At 34.0% G+C, this 27024-nt stretch overlaps 1 protein-coding gene across 1 annotated transcript in view; it reads right to left on the bottom strand.

Moving 5' to 3' along the window:
* Positions 1-25425, bottom strand: part of LOC111045972 (extracellular serine/threonine protein CG31145) — a 172394-nt gene extending 146969 nt beyond the window's left edge. The window contains 2 exon segments of the mRNA XM_039434789.1: positions 5271-5334; positions 25023-25425. The gene's annotated coding sequence lies outside the window, so the exon portion shown is untranslated.
* Positions 25426-27024: the final 1599 nt, after the last annotated feature.

Below are 27024 nucleotides of genomic sequence, written 5' to 3'. Positions count from 1 at the left end.
AAAAAATGCAATACCTATAATCATAGACTGAGTGAACATTAGATCTGTGCTATAATAAATCCAAAACTATCCATTTTTTCAATGTTCTACAGTTCAATTATTAACAATATTGCATCCAAATAGCCCCCCACCAAGTCTAATACTTATCAACAATAACTCATACAAATCCTTTCACCCTACTTTACATCTTCCTCTCTCCACAACTCATAACCACTCATCAAATGGAATATCAAATACCTCTGTACATAAAATAGAATACAGAAAACTCTTAGTGCTTAACAGAAAACTAAAATAAATGCTCTGAATAAACTAATTGCAATAAACTACTAATTATAATATGCATCCGGTATTGGCAAACATACAACAAACAACATGTCGTTTGATACATCATATAATACACGAATTAATGAAACTTTAAATAAGAAGACTAAGAAATTGTCAATTTCTTATTTAATATGAATACCGAAATATCAACTTCTCAACCATACAATAATGAAACTTTTTTAAAACAGCATAAGAAACTACACACTAATCAGCTATTCCAATGAACAAGTTCTAAGCGACAAATTGTTGAAACAGAGTCAAACGAGTTAATATACTTGACTTCAAGAATGCTTGTGGATTAAATGACGAATTGTTCATTTTAATAGGTCGAGGACTGGAACTCATAATAATAAGATTCATGGGCCATTGGCTTCAACTTGGTCAATGTCCTGTCCAGGTTTGGATTGCGAATAAGTCTTCAGTGTAGCCTTGGATAGTCGGAGGATCAGGATATGTTACCGGAAGCTTCTACTTCCAAGGTTCAAGCCTTCCGACACTGTTCGTGTCAAAGGCCTACATTCAATATTCTCTGCATTGCTCAATCAACATCATTATCAACATCATCATCATCATCAATATCATCATCGTAATATTATCATCAGCATCATCATCATAATCATCAACAACATCATCATCATCATCATCATCTTAATCGAGAACTACAACAAAAACAACACTACCAGAGAGAAGATGCCTGATGCAGAATTAGCTGCTGCTGAGATATAGATAATAGTAGAATTGGTTGAAAGATGCATAAGGACTGTAGTGAGGTCCACGTTATAATGGCAATGGAGAAAGATAGGAGAACAGCTTTGCCGATTCTCTGCCTTGTCACGGCCTTCTATGGAGGATAACTGATACCGGTATATCTATAGACAATAGAATATACAATACAAAACAATACAAATTCAATAGTAGTATTTTTCCTGAAAATTGGAATCGGTGTCTATAGTGAGGTCCATGTTATAATGACAGTGGAGAAACGTAGGAGAACAGCTTTGCCGATTCCCTTCCTTGTCTTTGCCTTCTATAGAGGATAACTGATACCGGTATATCTGATGTAATATTGACTGTTTATTTTGCTTAAAATGATCAATTATATTTTATTCGTCAAGGAAAATATTTTTCAATGATTAAATGATAAATTTTTATCATTGAGATTGAATATTTTGTCAATTAATTATATTTCTACATTGTTATAAAACGATGTTGCAACGTTGGAGAGCTAGAAAAGGAAGGCGCTATTTGCTTTGTTGAATGATGGACAAGGATAGCAACACCAATGTTAATCAAACACTACCATTATAACGTAGACCTCCTCACTATAGAAGGGCTATTAGTAAAGACAAAAGAAAAATTATTCTGTGAAAGATGTTCATTCTCCGTGTTTATAGTCTTTACCACAGAATACAAATATATAGCAGATTTATTATAGAAGTTTTCTCTGTCTTTACATTCTCACATTACATGGGATGGGGAAAAAATGGGTTGTTTCCATTTCTCAATAATTATGAACAGAATAAAAAGCCATCATTTCAATATAACTTAGTGATAATGAATAATGGATTATTTTAAAAACTTGACTGCTATGAGAATCCAAATGGATACACGGCTTCCTTGCCATTCACATAGATGGAATCTTAAGGTGCGTACAGACTTTTGCTCTGCTCCGCAACCGAACGTCACTCCAGCAGAGCGATTGATGATCGACCGGGGAGCAACATTGGTTCGACCGGGGAACGCGAGAAGATCTAACATCTTCCGTAACGTTCATGATGGGTGCGTGGGCGGAGCGACTGTGGTTCGATGGTGGTACGAGGGCGGTACGAGGGAGGAGCGTGCTCGGTGCGGGTTGGAAGCGCGAATATGTGTACGCAGCTTCACAGTTCATGCCATCTGGGCCGAGAGAGTCCATTTGGAATCTCATGCAGTACATTCTTCAAACACATGTGTATCTAACTGGAAGCACGCTAGAGCCTTCTAGATCACATCACGTGAAAGAAAAAAAACTTTCGTCTGATATATTTAGCATTGGTATAAGTTAAAAATTGGAATATGTATTTAATATTCATTCTTTTATAGAATATTGTTTGTGAGAGAGAAAAAAAATCAAGAAGATTGCATTAATTGATGAGATATCAGCAATACACTCCTTAGGGCCGTTTGCACAGTCAAAGCTTAAACTGAATTTAATCAGCTGGTGGCTTGAACTCAAAATAAATCAAATTATAACAAACGAGAGTTGATACAGATTTAATCCAGTTCAAAATGATATTTAGTTTAAACTATCACTGTGCAAACGGCCTTCAATCAGAAGACTCTTTTGGAATCATTACTATACGATATGAACAAACTATGCTGATATAGCTATTGATTACCTTGTGATTACATGCCAAAGGGTATACATTTATTGCGTTACAATGAGATGTTCCAATGAGATGCTACAACTCCAAAGCACAGTTGCACAGAAAATGAAGGAACTCCATACTGGAAGAGGAATGGAGACCAAAGAGGAATTCCCAATAATTATCGGCGCCTATGAAGAATAAGTGTGTGATCATATTGGATGCGTAGGCTACATGTCCAAGTGCACGCTTGGTAACGCATGACCAACACGCAGCTGAGAAACAATATCTGGAAAGAGCAATAGGAACACTCACACCGAACGCGTACACTTGGTTGTGCGGTTCAGTGTGAACAGCTACATACAAGTCACAACGTGTTTCAATGGCACTTTCCAGATTTTGTTTTTCCGCTCATGCATGATCTGACTTGCACTTGCACATAAAAAATGCGATCACAAACTTACCTTTATTTTTCAATTTTTAATTCCGATCGTGTTAACAATGATTAGCCCTTCTGAGGTTGATCACTAACATGTCTCCAACCATTATCCATTACTTCACAAAGCCTAGTTTATTCAGTTTATAGTAGATCAGGGGTCTCCAACCTTTTTTATCCAAGGGCCACATTGTTAATTCTTGGGAGGCTTAGAGGGCCAATAACAAGGATGTACGTGGAATTTGACTTGTGGGGACACACATGACGGGGGATTTGGGGGGGGGGTGTACAATTATTATATAATATGAGGAGTTTTAAGTATGTTCAAGTAGGAAGGAACAAACCAATTAATTTAATTTTAATACAAAGTCCAATTTATTGAGTGTAAAAAGTTCATAAGAAAACTTGACAATGCATGACTTTATAAAAAGCTACCATGCTAAAAGAGAATACTCATTTTTAGTGAGAATTTGTTTTCCACTTGAATTGTCCGCCCAATTGAATTGTCCGAACCACTTTGTGGTTCCGATCATTAAAATTGATTTCAAATGTTCATCTGACAAGAAAGTATTTGGATTTAACAAACTTCATTATTGAAAATGTCTGCTCACACTTGTAGGTAGATCCAAAAAGAGAAAACATAGCTCGAGCATGGTTTTTTATATTTTTAATGTATAATAAACATTAAAATTAAATTACATTTCTGGGAGAAAACTGTAAAATGGAAGTAGGCTACCTTCTTTGTAGCGTTCAAACAGGGACATGTACAGTCCGTTTGCTAATATCTCACAATGGTTGATCGCTGCTTGTTTACAGCTAATTTTACACTTATTAAGAAATGAAGTGGCTAGTAAGAGAAGAGTACTGAACTCACAGTTGTTACACTCAAAAATGTGTATAAATATATATTTTTAAAAATCTTTTGCAATAAGTTTCGGCGGGCCGGACAAAATCCATCCGCGGGCCGGATGTGGCCAGTAGATACAAAAATTTGGTCAGTAGATACGAAAATTTGTTGTAAAGTGACGATAAAATGTTTGTCACGATAAAATCGATCATATTCATCAATACATTAATAATTTATTGACGAATGAAACAGTGGTTTAATTCAAATAATAATCAACGAATCCTTATCCAATCTAGAATCCTCCTTTCACAGATCCCAATTATTCATCCCTAATTTACCTTTCTGAAGCTACATTTCATCTCACTCACCCTCACATCACATCTTTACTCTCTTTATCCACTTACAGCCTGTCACTGGACCCATCATAAGCCATGCAATGATTTTCAAGCATGGTCAAGATGCTGAAGAAGTTGCTTTGTGCCATCACAGGCTAAGCCAGCGGGCTTATCTACTCAGTCAACCGGTAGCGTTGTGTTCACCCGTTCTCTTATCTTCATCTCTTTCTCCTTCCCTCACCCACACACCTCTCTTAAACCCTCTCTCTCTCTCTAATCACCTCTCCATTCCCTCTTTTTCTCTCCAAGCTTTCTGTTTCTCTTCATCTGTTCTCTTATCTGAAGCTAGCAATCTCTAACGTGTGTAGCTAACCCATAAAGGTGCTGCTTCCATGAGAGAGAATACAAATCAAGGACATAATAGAAACTGTCCTTGTTCTACAGAGCTCCATGTGCTGGTAATATGAATAAGAATCAAATTGATAGAAATATTTTTCGGCATATTTTATTCACTGGCGTTTTCCTATCCGAAGGGTGACTTCTTAGGCTACGTCTACTAACAGTTATTAGTTTAAAAATATATTAACAGTGAGTCTAATCCATTTAAAAGAATTAGGACTATGCCATCACCTAAATTAGTAAAAAATAACACAAGGACTACCTTATTATTTTATCTACAAATTTATTGCATCAGTGTCATTTGTATCGTAAATGAATAAAAAATAAATTTAGGAACAGAAGTAGCTTTGGGCTAGAGCCTGTTTTTTCTTTCCAATCTTGTAATGTTTTTATCAATTAAATGACTATGAATCTGAAGAATATAAGACTGTAATCATCTCTGATCATGCCAACCATTACGGCATCACCCATGCAACACAAAATAGGCTAAAAGATAGAAATAGGTGGATGGGCATAATCAGAAAACGATATGCATTTAACATGAAGAATATATCCACAATGTGAGCATATTGTAGTGAGCTTACCTTGGATAATAGAAATTTTATTCTCTGATCACTGCTTAAATCTCAGATGAGCATCTTCTGTTCACTGTTAAAAAAGAAAACATTATTTATTTATTTACAATGCAAATGACATTATTTTCAATTTTTTTTTTAAATTTTCAATTAATAAAAAAACAATTAAAAAAGTATTATAAGTTATTTGAATAGAAAATTTGTACTGTTGTATAAATTAGAATTGGAACCGTTTTGGGCGTAAGCCTGTGGTACTTCCCTGTAAGTTGTGTAATTCTGAATAATTGAATAAATAAATAGCACCTGAATGATAGAAAATGATGCGATTTTCAATTTTCGAATCTCAATAAATGTAATGATAATTTATTTGCATGGAGTTTAGTTTCATTGAAAATCATATTGCAGTTTTATCAATAATAATTATTGAATAAGATTGTTTCCATCTTCATGAGAGACATTTTAATTTACAAGAATTAATATTATCATTATTTCATTATAGCACATACGCTCTCATGCTCCTATGTACCCAACGATATACTAACACACACAATGAACTGTGACATAATGCGTGATAACTGATAACGGAATATTTATGAAGAAAAAGTGAAGAAGCCGTGAGGTGATGTGATCATTTGACCTTGAAGCTAGTTGACCTTAAGATGGGACCGATTCATAATAACAAACTGACGAAAAGTATTTGAAAGGCATTCATAGACTACACAGAACGTGAGCAATGTACTCTTCCGTACAGCACAATTCTTACATTCAAAATCAGGTTTTAAAAATGTTGTTCTTCTGCCAAAAGACAAGAAGTCATGCTCTGAGTTTATTCACTATCTCTTTTTGCACTACACAATGCTGAAAATAAAGCAAAGAGATTTTACTGTGTAGAAGTGTAGCTTGTCAAGTTATAGAGATTGACAATGGTGTAACAATCGAAACCGGTCTTTCTAAGTATCAATAAATCTGTTGTTTTTTGACAATTTCTTAGCATTTTTATTTAATATGAATGATTACTACAATATCATATTTTCAACTACACAAAAAAAGTTATAGAGATTTCTAATAATATGAGTTTTTATGTAAAAGCGTAGCTTGTCTTGTTATAGAGACTTCTAATAATATAAGTTTTCATGTTTCATATGACCAGAGAACAAATTAGCTGACAGAAATTTGATATCTATAGCAAAATGATGCAAAAGAATTTGGTAGGTAACAAAAATTATCAACAACGAAAAAGCTCAAACCTTGTTTTCCTAGTAATAATTAAAATTATACGGTTTTTCAGTAATTTTCCCCAATCATTACTTTCCATCCTGTCATACAATGATTTATTTATTATTTACTTATTTATTTATTCCTTCATTATACAGAATACTACAATCATAATATAACTAGGCTGAGCCTGTACTATTTTTCTCCAAAAATTTTGATAAAAAGTTAATGTTGTCCAAAGGTTCAATATATAATATATTGAATAAAACAACACTACAAGTTGTCACAGCTTAATCCAAAGGGTGTTTGAAAAAAAATGTTGAGGGTTTGTTAAATATTAAGCTAAGGATCCAACTGATGCTGGAATATTGTTGTGTTTGTTTGTTATTTGTAAAAGTTAATCCATAAACTGGGTTTACATCAAAGTTATTAACAAAATGTTAATAACTTAATCCTTATAGATTCTATTCGATTGAACCGAACTTGACAAACACACATGTTCATCATGTGTATGATAAGTTATTGACCGAGTGAAGTGAGGTCTTAAGCTGCGTACACATATACGCGCCTCCAACCCGCACCGAGAACGCTCCGCCCTTGTACCGCCCTCGTTCCTCCATCGCACCGCAGTCGCTCTGCCCCCGCTCTGCAGTCGCACCCATCATGAACGTTACGGAAGATGTAACTCGCGTTACATCTGCGATGTTCGCGATGTTCACGATGTTCTCGCGTTCCCCGGTCGAACCACTCTTGCTCCCCGGTCGATCATCAATCGCTTTGTTGGAGTGACGTTCGGTTGCGGAGCAGAGCGAAAGTCTGTACGCACCTTAAGATTCAAGTCGACGGTTTGGCATTTCTCTAAATGTTTAAATCTTTAAATGTTTAAATGTTTAGATGTTGCGCATTTATGGCGAAACGCGGTAATAGATTTTCATGAAATTTGACAGGTATGTTCCTTTTTTAGTTGCGCGTCGACGTACACAAGGTTTTTGGAAATTTTGCATTTCAAGGATAATATAAAAGGAAAAGGGAGCCTCCTTTATACGCCAATATTAGTGTAAAAATCAGACTATTGAATTATTCATCATAAATCAGCTGACAAGTGATTACACAGATGTGTGGAGAAGCCAGTCTATTGCTGTATTTCCATAAGGTCTATAGTTCCAATTAGGTACTTATTGATGAGAATACTGCGTGAGGTCTACTGTTCACAGAACTACTAGTGTTCAATCTAATAGGACCTATAAGGATTAATTTATTAACATTTTGTTAATAACTTTGGTGTAAACGCAGCTTTAGAGTTCAATAAATCTGAACCAAAACAATTCCATAATATTTTCTATTGAAGTTTCAAGCTAATACTATTGACATTATCATTCCACTACTGATGTTGCATAAATAAGTATAAAGAACTTGGCATTTGAATGAACAAATCCAAAAATCTAAATAATAATGAAAAATAAAGCTATCAAAATAATGGTGTTTTCGATTAAAAACTCCAACAATTTTCCAATTTAATGACCATTCAGCCTACATAATGTCTACTACAAAATCACTTTCCCTACTAGACTGAAAATGTCTCATTACCAACACACGTGTATGCAATGGAGCTTAGCCTACTATGAGCATCAACTTCAACAAACAGGAACACTACACGAAAGCATGCTCCTGAGAAATAGTAATTTTTATTAGAATTAAGTGGATTTTTTGACAATATCTCAAGTCATTCAATTAAAGAACTCAGGAAAACATTCCAATCGATGAATAATTCACAATGAAGGATAATATTATAAATAATTATTCTATCAGTGATTTACCAATCACAAATTCTGTTGATTCTCACTTCGAGTTTGAACTGTGCTCTTTCAGGAATTTCTTGGCAACTTTCCTCCTTATCTGCTGTTTCCTATTTTTAATCATTTTTTCATAATATCATATTGGTAACTCCCTATAATTCTACACTCTAATTGTGTCTCTAATTCCTATTCCAATTCTTTATCCCTCATCTATTTTTCCCCTGTAAAGCTGGGTTTTCGTTTGTGCGTAAATGCCGTCGTCGACCACAACATGGTGAGGATCTCAATTTGGTACATTTCAATTTGTCTAAATAACCTAAAAAATGATGTTCAATTAGGCTATGTTTTAATCGAGGGAAGTTGAGTTTTTACTCCTTTATACTTTTAATATGGCAATATGTAGATACTAGCCGTCAGGCTCGCTTCGCTCGCCATATCCGTCTAGCCAGGGGGCTCTGAACCCTGGACCCCGTCCAAGAATGGATCAGCATTCTGGATCATTCTGGATCGTCCAAGAATGAGATCAGCAGGCTCGCTTCGCTCGCCTGCATTTTTCATTTGGTCATTTTTATCATATGTTAGGACAATCCAGTCGGGGGTCCAGACTAAACGGCTGGCTAAACGGATATGGCGAGCGAAGCGAGCCTGACTGCTAGTAATATAATATTCCCAGGATTGAAGGTAGCAGTGCCCAATCAATTTTTCCGCGATAAATGCATTTAAAACTTCAACTTGGTGCCAACCTAACAAAGTCAACTCAACTTAATGCCAACCTGACAAAATTATTAATTTAGTTGCCAGTTAACAACTGTTTCGAAGAGGTACTCTATCTAGATTATAGTTCTATAGTAACATATTATGATATGGAAATTTCAATTATAATTAAGAGATTGGGAGAAGAAGAATATACATGCTAAAAGACGAACTTTAAACCCTTAAAAACAACCCTTAGAGTTAAAATATTGCCAAAAGATTTCTTAGTGCGCCTCTAAAGGGCCAACTGAACATACCTACCAAATTTGAACGTTTTTGGTCCGTTAGATTTTTAGTTATGTGAGTGAGTGAGTCAGTCAGTCAGTCAGTCAGTCAATCAGTGAGTGAGTGCCATTTCGCTTTTATATATATATATATAGATTATTAGAAGTTTTTAATACTCGAATAATTAACACAAATAATGAAAAGTTATTTGATCAGCTGTTTTAGCACACTAGAATGTCAACGCACAAACGAAAATGCAACTTTACTATTCACCATTTATTACGTCTACTTAACCTATTCCAAATTCTGTATTCTTTCTACCATTGTAACTTACATCAACAGTTGTTGTCTCTTAACATTTTTCGACACAACTTTTCATTCCAATTCCTTCTCCAATTACACTCTTTATCAACTTTCAAGTCTCCGCTTTCATCTCTTTCTCAGCCAAAATCATTCTCTTCCTATTCTACTGCACCCCTTCACAGAAATCCAATACACCCTCATCAGTCCCCTACTTCTTAAGACGCCCCCCCCCCGCCGTTCAGTTCATTTTTCGTTGCATCACTGCTCTAAAAAGCAGAGCTCTTCTTTTCTTATCACCAAGGAGCCTTTTCGACGTTATAGTTTAGCTACTATATTTCCAATACCTTTCTCCTCAGCTTTAAAGTTTGTGCTTCTTTGATAGAAATACTTTTACCACAATACTTTCGAATCAAGAATATTTCTAATAGATCGTACAAGAATGGATACAAGAAGTCCAATTTACGTAATTTAAAGATTTATTGCAGTCAGTACAATAATAGAGAAAAAATATACAGGTATTTCTGTATGATTATTCTGTGGTACAATTTAAGAGGTTTTCAGGTACGAAAAGCACAAAATCAATCTAATACTATACATCAGGTTTATTTATTTATTCAAATTCCAACAGTACACACTACTTTTACAAATAATATATATTTAATAATAATAATAGATATAGGTTGCACGATGCACATAACATTACTCGTATATACTAAACAGCTGATTGCTAAATGAAATTAATGAGACAACTTTAATGAGAGAACTTTTCTGTAAAAAACTTCAATAAACTAAAAAGCAGAAAAATAATTATTATTTATTGATGGAATGACATTTTTTCTTTAATTTCTACTTTGAAGATTTATTTCGAGTTCTCTATCCATTTTTTCTCCAAGTATCCCAGATTTCCCAATTCATAAAACATAACAATAGTTGGCAGAGTACTTACTTCTCCTAGTGCAGTAGAGAAGTTCCTACCAATTTCGGGCGATTGCTCTCCAAGATTGTATCTTGAGTAATGAAAATTTTCAGATATGAACGCAGTTTTCAAAAAATGATAATACAAATTCTTGATAGAATGGTGAGTTTTTAAAAGCAAAATCCTCCAATTGATGGGAAGCTCACTTCAATATTGAGAGCTCCCAGAACTGGATTAGACCCATTAAAATTCTCAAATTAATTCATAATTATACTGATTTTTACTTTTCTTATAATATAATAATTTAATTTCACTTATTCCCTCTACCAAGGGGTGCCTACAGGCATAGAGAAACAATAGCATAAGTAGATATCCCATGGTATAGGGCGTTTATGTCGCAACTTTTACTGTTATCTCAAGCCGATAGTCCACATAGTTCTTTCCCGTGAAGTTTTATGACGCTGGTAGTCTCTCATATTGTGCCGTTCATACACTCTCACCCGGTCAAAACAGTAAAAATCGACAATAATCGACAGTAATCGGCTTGAGATAACAGTAAAAGTTGCGACATAAATGCCCTATGCCTATACCATGGGATATCTACTTACGCTATTGTTTCTCTATCCAAAAACCAAAAAAAGGTCAGCAGTGACATATAATAATAACGACTAACAACCTTTGAGATGACGTTTTGTGTGGGGGGGTGCTTCATTGGGCTTGTCACCCACGCTCTATCAATTATAGCCTAATTATTTCAGAACAGTAAGAAAATATGAAGCCTGGTGGTAAGAATAGGGAAGTCTGTGAGTAATAATTATTGGAGAGATAATAATATTTATACACTGATAGTTACAATATCATTTTCAACTATGAATGATTATTGGGAAAGGAACAACAGGCTTAAAGCCCAAATTAAGTAGACATTATTTTTGTTGTGAACTTTGAAAGTGAGCCCTGTACTACACATTACCATAAAAGCTGTTTTTGCCTAGTATAATGTTCTACCAAAAACAATAACTCTCAATTGCGTAATGAATCCTTCCGCTTCTTTCATGATAAGTGATTGCCACTTTCACTAGAATACTGTAGACCTGCCGCTAATTCTGAATAAACGTTGCGTAGAATCGCTAATTATAAAAAATCTCGAGGTCTCCTCGAACCGTTGGGCGAATTAGAGATAGAGATCTTGGCACCAATATACCCCAGCAGGAGATGCCAGATGTAAACTGCTGCTGTATCAGCGGTGAAAAAGCTATGTTCGGATAAGATATAAGATTGCGTGCAGTTTTTGTAGATGTTCGGTAGACACTGATGGCGAATGAGTATTTGTTGATTTTCTATGGTAATCGTATTCTTGACTATATAACCATGATATACGAAATAGATTATAGTTGAACAGGATTCATCTCCTTCTGAAAACAACTAGGAGTCTCGCTCAATCTGATGATGGATGTGAGCCTATGTTCTAAGTTTGTGTAAATAGATAGATAGATAGGCTGCCTTTATTTTAACCTGGAGGGCGAAGTTAGGGCGCAGCCGACCCTCTCACCCACTTAACCCTCCTATAAAATTCTAATGCATTTACAACACAACAACATAAGGAAATAATCTATTAAAATAGAATAATAAGAAATATGATAAAAAAGTATAAATCAATAGTAATAAAAAAAAACAACAATTTCATTTAATTTAGGAGAATATATTTTAGACTGAAAAAAGTTGGATAAAAGTTTTGCAAAAAAAAGTTTTGTAGGGTAATAGGACGGATGATGAATAGAATTGAATGAACCTATAGTTGAAGGTCGGTTCCGAACCCGCTACTTGCTCCATAACTATCAGTTAGTGAGGATAAAGACTGGAAAAATACGTTCATTATTTTCGAGAAAATCAATTTAATCATCCCAAATAATATGGAGCAGATGTATAAAACAATACAAATGAATTAAATTTTAGAAATAAAAACGTCAATACTTCAATAATAGCACATGCAAAAAGAGTGGTGGGATTCTTACGCAGATCTGAAATATTAAATGAACATATAGAACAGAATACACTTGTTGTGAAGAAGGAAATTGAAAGAGGGAAATTATGAAAGGACTAGCATACCACTCCGTTTTTCTTAGTCAAAAATTAAAAGATGAAATTCGTAAAATAAAAGCTATTGTAACAAGATTTTATTGGTGGACGGATCTTGTTTTTTCGGATTGGTTTCTACGGTTTTGCAGATTTGACGCCTGGTGGGATCGGACTCCCTAATTCTTCAGTTATATTTTATAAACAACGACGTGATGGATGTAAGCTCATGTTGATGTGATCAGTACATGAGTGCCAAAATCAATTGATATGTTAATAATTGGCTTTCAATGAAACTATATGTTCAGGGTGAACAATATCTACATGCGTTTTGAGAGAGTACATTTTCCAAAAAGTGAATCATTAAATGGCTTGGAAAACCCGAAAACACATGACATAAATTGATCAAAAGATCACCATGTCAATCAGGAAGAACAATAAATTTTGCTGAGGTTGATGCTCATGAGATCTCTAGATTTAAGCATGGGTAATGAGAGGGTTGATGATGACTCATAACCAGAGACAAGAAATATTCTTATGCTTATCCTTTATCTATGACATAACTAAGCCACAGATATGCTGAAGCTACAGATTAAGGTGGTGATACCAGAGATTATAGAATGTAACATACATGTATGTTACTTTCTACACTCACTGGATGATACTTCTGTATCCTAGTAGATCAGCAATTTATCCTGTCAAGTAAAGGATCAAATTAAGTGTGACTTCATGGTGTGAATGGAGGTTTCGTGTTTTGGACCCGGAGTCCCATTCAGCGGCGAATAAAAACGTTCATTCAAAGTTTAGCGAACTGCAAGATGGCCTGAAAATCGCGAACATCTTGAACGAGCAAAAACATGTTTCTCCAACTCCAAAACGGCTTTTCTTCGACAAACTGCAACTTGAGAAGTTTCCCTTTCACTCCCACTCATTCTTTCTCCATTTTTCTCTCTCATCCACTCAGACTCTCTCCCAGTTTACCACTGTTTGGCAGCTCGGCAGCTCATTTGCAATTCATCCGGCGTCTTTTTCATCAGCTGTTGTCAACTGTTCTTATTAATGATTTTCTGAAGAGCTGAGAATATATGCGGGTGGCTTATTAACTCACAACAATCCATTCTGCGACCTCATAAACCTTGGATCGACGAGCTTCAAATAATAAACTTTTCTCACCAATCAAGTTCAAACATAGTTCACATTAAAAGAGTTAAAACTTCAAATTCCAATGAAAAAATGAATTGCTTCAGATTAAATAGCTTCAACGAGAATCATTTTATACCTGCAGAACTCATACATCCAGCATTGATTGCAGAATGAAAGTAGGATAGCATAATATAAAGGTATAAATCATTATTTTCAATTGAACTGTTTGTTTTTGAGATGTGCTCCAATTCGGTAGCAGATTTAACGCCCAGTGCAGTCTAGCAGTCTGCACTACCACCTGCGCTCATGAATGGTCTAAATTATGTTTATGTGTCGAGTTGAAACAACATATCTCAGATTTAATTTTGTGATGATTTCATTTTAAAAATGAGCACCGGTAGCATCACACTGTCGTAATCACCTCCACCTTGAATTGGAAGAAAAATAACGATCAAAATTAATACTGTACTCTGAATATTCATCAAATTGTTTGTTTTCAGATGTGATTCTTCTGAGTCGCAGATTTGACTATTGGATCTTACTATAGTCAGGTCCACGTTATAATGGCAGTGATTGATTAGCAATGGTATTGCTTTTCTTGTCTATCATTCAACAAAGCGAATAGCGCTATCTTTTTCCCGCTTTGCTCTGTTGCCAGATCGTCTTTTAAGAAAGAGGAATTGATAGCTAATTAACAAAATATTTCATCTCAACTATAAAGTCATTATAAAATTATTGAAAAATATAATTTCTTGCTTAATGAAATATAATTATTTTAAACACAAATGAACAGTTAATATTACATCAATAAACCTGTATCAGCTATTGTCTTTAGAAATCATTGACAAGACAGAGACTCGGCAACGTTGTTCTCCTATCTCTCTCCACCACCTAACGTGGATCTTACTATAGGAAGGTTTGCACTCTCTGGTAAAATTATGTGCATCATGCAAGAGATAAGTTAAAAACTATTAGAAATAATTCAATTATAAAGTAAATGATTAAAATACTATCACAGCCACCTTTAGATTGGTCCCCTTTTAGAGCGGATTGTGTTACTATTCACTGCTTGATGATATAATCGTTGTTTAAAAACAAAATATTTTGGAAATTTTTTTAATGAAATTTGAGGGTTGTTGAATATTTTCAACATGAATACAGAATGTGAAGCAATAATATGTAAGATTGAAGTTTCATGTTATTCAAGAAAGAAATATTGATTTTAGGAAACCAGCCTACCAGATTGGTCAGATTTCCATTCCAGAGAAGTACTGAAGATTCCGCCGAGATCTGAAAGAGCATTCGTTTAGAATATTCAACCATAAAGGAAGTATATCACTTAGTATATTGAGTATATAAGTATATTACCTATTTAATCTGTGATTCAACGTTTCCCTACTTTATTCACAATCACTGGGGAATAACAACGGGTAATCCACTGTGTTATCACTTCAAGAAGTTCGTGAAAACGAAACTGCTACTATCACCCATTTTAGACAGAGATAGAAACAATTTCACGGTTGATTATGAAATGAATGGAAAATAATTTGCTGATATGGCAGAAAATTGCCTAATTCGTTACACAATACTATCGGACTAGACACCGAAAATATAATAATATGAATGATACTGTTTTCTAATCCCTTTCACAAGGTAATGGTTTGATTTTCTTTGCTTACTTGCAGATGTCAGTTATTACTGATCTAATAATCTTTGTTATTCTCCTTTGAGAGGATTGAGTTTCACGCACTGATCATTATACAGAAGAGGAATAGCACAAGGTTATCTATTTTTCCTCTCCCTTTCATTTCGATGATATTGGTACTCATTGTATGAATGAATAAAGAATAAAGAGTTGTATGGCTTCACGACAACCAAAGTAACATATCTATGAGCTATGATGAAAGAATTAGAGTCGTATAATCATGTTACTATACAGAGTGAAAAACTCAAAACTTCAATCAGCCGCCATTTTGATACAAGTATCACAGAACATTTTTGAGGATGCCATCTTTTTTGTATCAAAAATGCCTTTAAAATGATGTACCACACAATGGCTGTCTACATTTAAAATATTCGAGTTACAACCCCCTAAGTCACCCCTTATGAGGGGTTGAAATTCAGTTGTACGTCAAAAGGTAGAGTTCTTGACCAATAACTTATCCTGAAAGTTATAGTATTTTATCTGCAACAGTCTCCAATTTATTGAAGGGTTCCCAATAATGGGGAACCCAAAAGGGGTTCTCAATTTGTTGAGGTGTAACATGTTACTAATAAACATAAACAGTATAGTTGATATGACTTTAATAATAAATACTATCACCGTAGAGTATCAATACTAATAATAGTCATATTCAATTCAATAATAAAACAGATAAAAGGACTTTTCGATGGAATATTAGAAAAATTTAGATCTAAAAATGAGAAAAACTACTTGGAAGATAATTATTTGTACATTATATCAACATTAGAAACACAAGGCCTGGACATCAGCATCAATTTGTATGTACTAGGCTACAAAATTAATAACAGTGGAATCTTTTCGCTTCTAGAAATTTGAAGAGAGCTTAAATTTGCTATTTGTTTATTCCATTTTCTACTCTATTTTCAATAAAAATATTGCTTAAAAGTCGGAGATATAAATTTAAAGAAGCTTAGAGGTTAAACTACTATCACAGCAAATATGTTCAATGATTTATCTTCAAAACAAATCGGAGCAGAAGTAAACTTGTAATTTTACAGAGAAAATATTACACAGTAAAAGGATAAATCTGGATTCTATAGGGCCTAAGAGATTAGATGAGCATTAGATATATAGCTGAGATAATAGAATAATAGACAGAGCGGTATCTTGTCATGTTTTGGTTGACCTTCGTCTCGATAGCTCAATCACAATTAGGGATGTGCCAATCCTACTGATTCAAGAGGGAGCCTTGGAGCAATCCTCCTCAAGCTATAGGCCTGCAATATCAATGAGTATTCAGCATCAACAGATCAATATCTATTGATGGAGGCCTACAGGATTTACCAATAAAGATACGAATCTATTCAATTAGTCACACAATAGTACCAAATGAAGAAAATAGACTAGAAGTGCAGATCTGTTCGAAATATTATGAAATGAAGCAATTTAAAAGGAGTAGGAAGAATTATTCTAAGAAAAAGCTACAGAAATGTGTAAATAGTTGACAGAACGCAGTGAGTGAGGTCTATGTTTTAACTCGGATTTTCTTTTGTCTGTATGTATGTAACGCATTTTCGGCCAAACGCGTTGATAGAATTCTATGTGATTTGACAGGAATATTCCTTTTTTAACTGCGCGTCGATGTAATTACATTCTATACTTACTCTGTATACACAAGGTTTTTTTTGAAATTTTGCATTAAATAAGATAGGATTAATCAGACTATAGAATTATTCATAATCAATCAGCTGACAAGTGGATTATTCATTGCATGCATTAAACAGATGTCTGGGGAAGCCGGGTGAACAGGTGGCACCAGATACTTGTGGATGAGAAAACTGCGTGAGGTCTACTTTTCACGTAACTACTAGAATTTTAAATAGTAAATAGTACTGACATTAATTAAATTATGTTTAAATAATAGAATTTACAGTAAATTACTTTATAGTTAAGACGTCGATCTAATTGGTTCTATCACCGCGATTCAGTCATTGATAAGGTATTCTATATTCAACAAGAATTCATTAGCATGCGTCACTTCAAATAAACATAAAACTTTGAAAACAAAAGTATTTTCTACTAATAACAGCACTCAAATTACTTTTCGCTTAATTTACGACTACAGATTTCTCCGGAATAAGTTAATTATCAACGGTTACTTCAACGTCAAACGAAATAGACAAAGCTGATTAAATGACAGGAAGTTGTGGCAATTAGTCCACAAAGATATATCGACAGAGAGGGAAAGTATTTTAACTATTGAAAGAAACAGCTTTGTTGAACTTGAAATAAATTTCACAATAGCTTTTTGAAGTCACAGATAGTGGTGAATATGAATAGTATGTGGGTGGCCAGGATACAGCAGCCTATATCGATAAGTTCAAGTTCAATACACGCTAATATTACTGTTTATTATCATAAAAACGGTGAAAATCAATTCCCGAATTTGGACTTCAAATTCCAAGTAGAAGTACAGAAGAACTCTGGTGAAACCTCAAGAATGTTAAGGAATAAATATCCCATATTAATATCTTAAATATCCCATTTAGGAGGTATTTAAAATCTTTGAGACACTTGATATAAGAAATTTCTAACTGAAACCACAAGAAAGTTTGAAAATATTTTTCCCATTCAAGAGGTAATTAAAATGAGACACTTCTCTGGGATTTCTGGGAACTTTATTAAAATTTATTTGCAGAAGGAAATTACTTACAAACATCATGAATAAAACATGAATTGTATAGATTAATTCATGATACAAAACTGTATTGCAAATTAAATTTCCTTCTGCACTTCCAACAGAAGAGAAACGTGTATGAATCTTTTATCCCTACATTCAAATCCTCAATATTCATAGAGATGTTTAAAATTGGGTACGACTTCCAAAGCATTCACAGAGGATTTAAAAATAAATGTATTAATAAAACAATATGCAAAACTAGATGAAAATTACTCCTAGAATTCATGGAATTTCAGGATTTCTTAGTGAAGTCCGAGGAATCCTTAGTGGGAGAGTGCTATATTAAATGCAACAATGCAACCTATATGTTCCTTTACACGAGTTCAATATTGGAATTGACTATCAAAAAAATAGCACAAGGACTACCTTATTATTTTATCTGCCAATGTTATAACATTAGTATTGTTTGAATTGTAAATAAAAAAAATAAAATAAATTGATAAGGTTCTGAGCTCGTGTATCCTTTTTTGTAGCTAATGTTTGTTTTCATGTATCTCTCAAACATTCATAATAATAAATAGAGATAACAGGCGTTAGCCCTGAACATAATATTTGGTGCCGGTTGCACAAAAGCCGGTTAAATTTTAACCATGATTATTTCCACGAGAACCAATCAGAGAAACAGTCTTTTCAAAAAAGCCTTCTCTGATTGTTTCTCGTGAAATTAATCACGGTTAAAAGTTAACCGGCTTTTGTGCAACCGGGCCATAATCTTTCAATCTAGTCGACTGATTTGTCCCATAGTTTATCGGCTATTGTATAGAAGCTATTCAACAGTTTTGCTTCTTATAATATTATCAACACGAACAATGTGTTAGGACCTTTATAACAAATTACTCATAGAGATCAGAGACTTTTTTCGTAAACATTTTTTTCAATTCCTGTAGAATGAAAATAACTTCCCCACACTAGTGAAATAAGTACATAGCTGACAATTTCAAATTAGTGCGTATGAACCGTTTGCCCATATTATGGGACATTTGTGAGAAGCAGACAACGTAAACCATAGACAAACTTGCTCAAATATGCTGAGAACTTTGTGTCCTTGAATGACTAGTACCTTCATGAATGACTGGTACAAATACCATATATTTTGGGTAGGGTAGGTTTGTAGGTATTGTATGTTCAGAATGTGTCATACATTACATCAAAACCTATTCAATTTTTGAAATATTATTTTGTGAATTGGAAATCTGGTCGCGGATTTAATTATTAAATATAATAATTGATAAAGCGAGAAGATCTCCAATGTACAAAGATGAAACGTGTGTTTTATCACAGTTCGTGAAGGCAATATTATGGGTTTTAGCTCCATGCTATACAAACAAGAGTGAGTTGACTTTTGGTCTGTGAATCAAGGCTGCATGTGTTTTTCACATAAATAGATTTGGAATTTTTCTTTCGTGGCCCGTATACTTGAACCGTTTGTGAAGTGAGTTGTTGAGTTAAGGCATTGGTTACCTGAAGGATTCTGTCTTGAGAATTCAATTATAGGCTGTCGCAGTCCGGGCAGTTTAAACCTACATAATTGTATTTCAGGATTTGAATCTTGTAGGGAAGCTGGTGTTTTTGATTCAATCAACTGGCAGAGTTTTTTTTATATTTTTTTATTTTAAATTCGGGAGTGTTTTAACTGGACCTTTGAAGAGCAGGCCAAGGGACTTTTTTGTAAAGTAATTAAAGTAAGATCTATAGTTCCAAATATTAATTTTTTTTATTGCTTTTTATTATCATAAACTGAACGACCACAGATCAGCAAAGCGAGTAGCCCCTGAAATATTCATTTGATTATTATTTCTTAATAAATTCTAATTCTAATTCTAATTTCGTAATAAATAATTTATTGATTTGTTTTTAATATCAGAAACCTGTACGATCTTCTCTTGTTTTTCATTTTCCCACCCTTACATATTTGGTGAAGGCACATCTTGCTTACATATTTGGTGGAGGCGCCGGGTATATGATGTTTGAAGAAAGTAATTTCAATAGGATGAAGTACCCTAGTAGGCCCACCTTCAATGGAGTAAAGTATCTTGTAACTATATGATTGATACAAGAAAAGAAACATTCACCAAAGTATTATGAAGATAAGATTCCCTCTGGAACTGTCACTCAAATCTCAAAATGCTTCAACTATGTGTATTCAAAGCAGTCACACTAGAGTCGCTTCTGTAACTCATGGGTCTATTCTGGGAGCGAACCAAAAGACAAGGCCGAACACTAATTCACTCCACTTTGACTAGCGAAGACACTAAATGCAACTTTTCAGAATGATGAGGCTTCTTAAGCAAAACAAAAGGAGTTAAACTCTTTGAAGTTGTAGAATTATCATGACACACACCAACATATTATAGGAAGATCAAAACCAAACATGGAGGTAAAAATAGAAGTTCGAGTATGAACGCAAAGATAACTTGTCCAAAGTCTCAACGTAACGTAACTGTTATGAACTATGAAACTAACAAGCTATTGGAAAATAGTTAATTGCAGAATGAAATTACTCTAAAATCAAAATTAAAAAATGCAACTAGAAATCAAAAAAAAGTTCATAAATATATTTGCTGTTTCTAAAAACAAATATTCAATTCCAGATTGTAAAAAGTCAATGTAGCAATAAACAGATTTTATTGTTGTAGAAGAAAAGATTCTGCAATTTACAATGAAAAGAGTTTCAACAAATCCTGTAATTCAGGGTGAAATCCTGTGAATAGTTGTTGTGTTCTGATTGTGCTGAAGTTCCGATTCATACATAATTCATAAGCAATCCATTGTTTGTATCTATATCATAAACTATCAAAACAATCAATGTGATGAATTTAAATAACCCAAATTCCGTAATACAGTAATTATTATAGCCTAACAATGGCAAAAACATATTACAGTATTCACATAATGCTAATTGAATTTTTAAATTTGCAACAATCAATGCAAAGCAGTTGAAAAGCTTCTGTTTCTTAACTGCTGCCAACTTTGCAAGTTGTTGTTATTCAACAATTGGATTCAATTTCCACTAATAGCTGCTAATTTCCACATCAATAGTATAAAGAGGAGTAGGAAACAAAAATAGGAGATAATACGCTAAGATAGTAGATAATTGGATAAAATAGGAGAAAATAATGTATAGTGCGACTAGCCCTGAGTAGCCCTGCAAAATACCGTACAATAGAAAACAATTTAAAAAGAAACCCGATTTTGTTCTATTTTAAATGTAAGGCATGGACAATGGACTTCCTACCGGTGGCGAATTTGATAGATTAGCTTCAACCAAAATTCAGAGTTCAAAAGGTACATGAAAGAAAGATGAGAGGAAGGTAGAATCTGTTTAGAATGCCAAAATGTCACTTTTCTATCATTCGCTGTTTGTCACAAATCGTCCCCTCTCTCTCTAAAATGCCGGGAGAAGATCTTAACAAGTCTTTTCCGGTCGTTTCTGTAATGCATGAGCATGCGTTGACCACACAACTCTTTCATATGTGACCAACTCTAGGCGCAAAATTTGAAAAAACTAAGCTGGATAATACTTTAATTTTCGTTACCTGATTGTATTTTGTTGGATGAAAGGGATGAGATACCAAGGAGAAGAAAGTAATGCAATGATATAATATTTGAATAATATTTATTTCAGCCAGTGCTTGGACTTCGAGAGTATTCTCTACCTCTCAACCTTGAAGTGATGACTCTTGAAAAATGTTTAAGTAATAGGTGCTCCTTATAGGCTATTCCATACAATCGTGGAGCGATTCTAACATCTTTCAATAGCGTTATTGTTTCAATATTGGACTCGTGTCGACTTAATTCCAATGGAGAGTTCATTCTCTTAGATTGGTCTTTTGAGTAAATTCTTCTACTTTCATTTGTAATTTTCTGACCCCAAGCTATAATAAATGTACAAATCCTTAAACCGAATTTAAAGCTTTAGTTCAACTTCAAGTAATTGATTAGTGTCTGATTTTTAAATTTAAAAATACCTTGAAATTAATACAATGAGATTTGTCCTACAGTAGCACATGGATATCACGAGTACTTCTCAATAGATAATGTCTTGAATTACGATTTTTCACAGTCTAGAAATATTATCTAACTTGGCAGACTGCTCCTAGTTTGTTTATTCTTAGGTCTAGTATATCATAATAGGGAAAACGACATGAATCTTCCTATTCGTTTCATGGGCTATAGATTAAATTATAATTTATCATAGTAAATTTGTAAATTGATAAATTTCCTCATAGTTCGAAAGAAAGCTGTGGAATGATTATAGATAATTATTATCTCAAAGTCTGGAATTTCCAATGATGTATTTCGATCACAATTATCAATCAAGTTTACATAAAAATTTCTATTCATTTGAAATTCATATAAGCAATATTATAAATAAAATTTAAGTTCTGAATTGAACAATTGTACGGTATCAACTCAATTACAAAACTGGAATAAAAATTTCTATTCATAAGCAATATGATAAATAAAATTCAAGTGGTGAAGTGGACAATAGTACGGTATCAACTCAATTACAAAACTGGAATAAACCAAATAGTGGAAGGAACATCATTACCAAAACAAATCAGTTAATTGTCTGAAGCTAGAAAGAGGGGAGAACTGATGAAGCCTATTTAATGCAACAACCATGTCAATTGATGAACTCTGATATGAATTGTGGAATAAAATTACGAATATCTCCCGATTTGACGCGTGTTTTCTATAGAGTTGTTTTCCAGTGAAACAGATTTATTGGGGCACTTATACGCGGCCAAATACGGAACCATTTATCAATGTCAATTGATTTAATTTATAATCAATGTTTATTCCGAAACGGCCAAAACTGATTCTCTAATCTAAATGACCTTTTAACATTTCTGTTGAACTTCAGTTAATAAATCTGTATGGACAAGACGAGATGATAATCAATGAAAACACTATAACAGCTAATGCACCCTACTGTAACGCGGAATATTCAATTCTCCCTTCATTTTAAACATTTCTTTTAATTTTCAAATCATGTTCTGGATTTTTCTGCTGCTAATGTATCTTCTTTTCACTGATAAATACAAAATTGATTGAAATTAGCCTTCATGTGGGAATAAACACTCACGTTTGTAGGCGAGTGCAACAATTCGTGCTGTTATAAATGTGCGCTTTGTTGTCACGAGGCTAAGTTAATTTTCTACTATAAAGTCTATTCCAATCAATTGGATGGAATGTGAAAAAATATTTGATATTAATATATTCAGGAACTGACGGACTTTAATGTTTCCGGCACAAATAAATAACTGTAATATTGAAATAAGAGGAAGTTGACTGCATCACTGATCTGTATAACCACATTGTTATTAAAATATTTATGCAAGTAGAAAACTTATATAAAACAGCGGAGAAAGCAGAGTGAATCTGTTACTAAAATAGATGACAGGCGACAAAAACCGAAGAAACTAACGACTTAGCCGATTACCAACAACTGGAATACCGCAAGAGGCGTTACCATTCAACAAGCATAGACCGCCAATTCAGATACACTCAACTAAGCAAGCCGGGAAAACTTGAGCAATTTCTCAAATAAAACTATCACATTCATGAATTTCAATTATAATTATATGATTTCGACTTTGATAAAATTTAGATGTTTAAATCTCAAGCGAGATGATTGACACCAGCTTACTATCAAATAATTAGCTTAAATTTTTTGGCGAAAACCTTAGTTTTCTTTAATGAAGGACATGAAAACTTGAAACATTTTGGTAATTGCATTGATTTTAAACAATCAGCACTGATAATCAGTTTCAATTTTTGTCAATACCACCATTATTATGACTGTATTTACTATATTTGCTCATACCATATTCACTGTAATTTTGAAGCAGAAAGTTACAACTAATCACGGGTGATAAAATCTCATGATATTGCTTCATTTTAAATGTGAAAATGAAGATTTTCCTATAACAATTCACTGCTTCATCACAATTCTTCCCATATTAACCAAAATGTTTTTCTTGTAGAATATCATTGACTTACTTTTTTCATTTCACATTTCCAACAATGTAGAATTAATGTTTGAGGAAATAGAGGACAAACTGATTGAGTTCCATTAATGAATCCTCCATGTACGGTATATATATATATATCATCTGAATATTCTCTAACGATATGCAGAGATCTCATTAGTTATAAAGTAAAAACTTCCCAATCTGGAAGAACGGGAAGATTGAATGATGACTTTGGAACATGGATTGGAAAATTAAAATATCTGATAATAAAATTTGAGCGTGTATTTGAATTGATAGGCTGCCGAGAGGGTATCACCACCTTACCAATTGAACTGTGCTATTAAGAAACTGCACTCTTCAAAAATTCAGTTGAAAAGTAGAGAAATGGATTCTATTATTTTGAGCCTGAATAAATGCTTATATATTTTACTACTATAATGTTAACTAGTACTTGAGAATGTTTTCTAGTTTTTTGAGATAATTGTGTTGAGAATATATTGTTGGGTTATTGAATTTTAGTTGATTGCAATTCTCAAGTACCGTTATGGTACGTAAGTTACCGGTAAAGTACAGAGTAAAGCTATACTTGGTTTTTCATTTTTTTTACATTTTACCAAATAAAAGTAAATGGAAATTATTTTGATAGGTAATAATAATATCGAGTGACCTGGCTGGCTCAAGTCTAGTGTCATTTCACAACCAATGTTTTCAACAAACTATTATTAGCAACCTCACTACAATTAAATAAATAGGCATAGGTATATAATAAATAAGAAGTCAAAATACTGTACTATATAGAGATTCCACAAACAAGAACATTATACTAATTTTCAACATCTTTCACAGCTCATCTATTAAAATTATTCAGGAAGTTTTTATTCGTTAAATTAATACTCCGCTGCAAACTAAGTAAACGAAAACAAATATTTACTCACCCACTATCCACTTATCAGAAGTTATTTCTGTAGTCGACCAGCTAATCTCTTCTCACAAACAGCGATGCGCTGTAACTTGTTGACAAAACTTGAGTGTTATCTCGCGCGGTTCTTCACCTACACAAAATAAAATTAATAACCGACTAAAATTTGTGACGATTTATACAATAACAGAAAACTGCACAAGTCTACACACACACTAACACTTTAGGAGTTTTGTACAGATAAATCCGAAATTGTCACAAGTTCTGCGTCTAGTCGTGTTGAAGCACGCCGGCAAGCTTTTAAATTACGTCGTAAGATCGCGCCACTGACGAGAACAGTCTCGCTTCAGATGTTGGTTCTATCCCAGCCGAGGGACAACTGAACTGGCTTCACGGTTCTCTCACTGCTGACGGTGGTCTGATCACTCCTTCTTCTTCTACTTCTTCCACTTTCTTGATACCCCTGCGCCAGCCACTACCACCAACAGACAACGGGTGGTTCTTCGGGATTGTCTTCGGCGGGGCAGCTAGATACAGCACACTTTGGAGATGTGCCCAAACTGAAAATGACCTTGAGAGGTGGCGATTGGTTAAAAAGGTGTAGGTGATCATTCTGAGGTAGGCCCATTCTGGTCAGCGATCATGCTCCTTTCAATTCCATTCTTTGATTCCATTAGGCCTAAAATTGAGAGGTGACTTCAGCAAGAGGAGAATGTTGTCCACTCAGACTGGCCGAAAAATGTCTGCTTTCGCCGGTCCGTTTTGATGGGCGAACTACGAATTATATTAAAATTCAAATAATTGTCAATTATTGACAAATGGAAGGAAAAGAATGAAAGATTGCATTTGTTCAAATGCTAATGAATATACATAATAATAACCCAGAGCAAGCCAGTCAGCCATGTCACTCGATATTATTATTATTTATCACCCTAGTGTTAATATTTGCAGAAAATTAACATCTCTATCCAATAAATAAATAAAATGTATTCGAGGTGGTTGACACCATTTAATTTGTATTTTCATCTAATAATTATTAATTATCTATGGGTTTACTGATGATGACCACACATACCAACACCTCAGAGTATAGAATACTCTACACACCTGATGACGACCTCTATAGAGGAGATCTACAAACCTTTGACGATTCCCTGATCCTAGGACCATGAGGAAGACACCGGAAGTAAGTAAGTATGGACAACTAGTGTACACTGGGGCACATATGTGACACAATATGTGAGAAAAATACAAATAAACTACCAATCATATTTATATTGAACTGCGTGATCTCTTATGTCCAAAGTACGGTAGTCAATGAGAATAAGACATGGGAGAGAAAGAAAAATCAATGATTAACGTGGCTATAGACTTTAAACGGGCCGCTGTCAACCGGATAATTTATCTACGCCAATTGGTAATATTAAACTATTGTGGACCAGACTTGAACTATTTTGTGTTAAATTTGATTTAATTAAATTACTATCTTAGTTACACACTAGTCAGGCTCACTGGATGTAGTGGTCAGTTAATTTCCGAAATAATTCATTATTATCTTATTTCGGCATTACAGCTCAGCGTGAGCTTTAGCCTCTTCAACTATTCGCTTCTACACCAAACGGTCACCTGCCTTCTGCTTCAAACCTCTGACCCTCATCAATCTAATCTCTGCCTCCACTTCATCCAGCTAACAATTTATTGGTCTGCCTCTTTGTCTTCTTCCTTCCAATCTACCCTTATACATTTTTTGGGGCATTCTCTGTTCAGCCATTCTTTCTAGGTGCCCAATCCATTGTAGCCTCTGGGATTTTTTAAGTCGTACAAAATTCATTATTATAATTCAATTGAATTTTATTATAATAAAAATATGAAGATAAATTCATAATTCATACATTTTATGTGCATTCCTGCAACCCTGTCAAAACTGAATGATATAGCGGGTCAGTGAGAATGGATAATCATTCAAAATGATGATTTGTATAAATATTTTTGGACGAAACATTTTGTAAAAATCTATA

This window comes from Nilaparvata lugens, chromosome 8 (assembly GCF_014356525.2).
Source record: "Nilaparvata lugens isolate BPH chromosome 8, ASM1435652v1, whole genome shotgun sequence".
NCBI lineage: Eukaryota > Metazoa > Arthropoda > Insecta > Hemiptera > Delphacidae > Nilaparvata > Nilaparvata lugens.
This window is presented reverse-complemented; position numbering and strand designations above follow the sequence as displayed.